Source organism: Labeo rohita, chromosome 15 (assembly GCF_022985175.1).
Source record: "Labeo rohita strain BAU-BD-2019 chromosome 15, IGBB_LRoh.1.0, whole genome shotgun sequence".
NCBI classification, from domain to species: Eukaryota; Metazoa; Chordata; class Actinopteri; order Cypriniformes; family Cyprinidae; genus Labeo; species Labeo rohita.
In genome coordinates this window covers 20,877,968-20,879,146 of record NC_066883.1, presented here as the reverse complement: position 1 = coordinate 20,879,146, position 1,179 = coordinate 20,877,968, and positions in this window count along the sequence as shown.

Here is a 1,179-nt window from a genome sequence, read left to right as displayed (position 1 = left end):
GAGCTGAAGAGCTATCATACTGCCTATACACGCACTTTTCTTAACCAAATGTCAATCATTACTGTCACAACGCCCATGTGAGCCTTTCCCTCTTTGGTATACGCTGTTCTTACTCTTTTGATAGAAATATAAGTCTGGATTCCGATTAGACTTGGTTTTTATCATCGTATTTTCTATACAAGGAATCCCGTTATAGAATTTGGGTTTTTATTGCTGTTTATTTAAAAAAGTTTCAAGTCATTTAGCATTGGCACTTTGCAATCAATAATCATTAAAACGGTGGCAGGTGAACAGCTGTATTAAGGACATACTGTGTACAGCGGTGTGATTGAACACATGTTGTCATTTGTGTTTACACTGGTCATAGCAGTCAGCATTAAAGCCATTCTTGGGATTAATACTAGCGCTGGACTGAATGGCATAATTACTACATTTTTCCAACAGTGGCAGTTTGTACTGCAGCTACATTGCAACCTGTTATTGTTCAGTGATGTTCAGCAACAGCGGTGTGATATCTATACCTTAAAACAGTTGCTTTATAATTCTGTACACTCATTTCAGATTGACTGTGAACAGTTGTTGGAACTAGTATCTGAATCTCTTCAGCTGTTGAAATAACACTTGACTGTGTGTTTGTTTTTCTATTTTTCACTGTCGCTGTAATGAATTTATAGATTTGGATTTTTCATGTTCTATTTCCATTGGTGCCGGCTTGCCACTGTTAACTTTGCCTTTTGCATTGTTTTATATAGGTCACGGTTGCCACCACAGAAATACTACGCTTGCTCTACCCTGTTATAATGGAGCTGCTCATCACTTGTCAAAGCTTCTCATGTATATTAAACCAGGTGATGCATTCCAAAAAATGACTGACTGCTTATTATTTTGAGTCAAGTCCTCCCAGCCTTAAAACAAGGCATATAGACAATCACACGTCCCATAGACTATGTCATAGCTGCACTTATAAATCATGTATAGTATTTACCAAAAAAAAATTCCTGATTCTCATAGCTGGTTTGTATTTACGATCATGTTTGATTGTAAACATGTATATGTAATGCTGCTAATGAACAAAGAGGGCATGTTGTATTGTCAACAATGGTCTTTGCCTCCCTCTGTAGTTCATACAGAGTAACTGCAGTTGACTAAACTAAAGTTTTTCATAGGTAAGGTATGCTT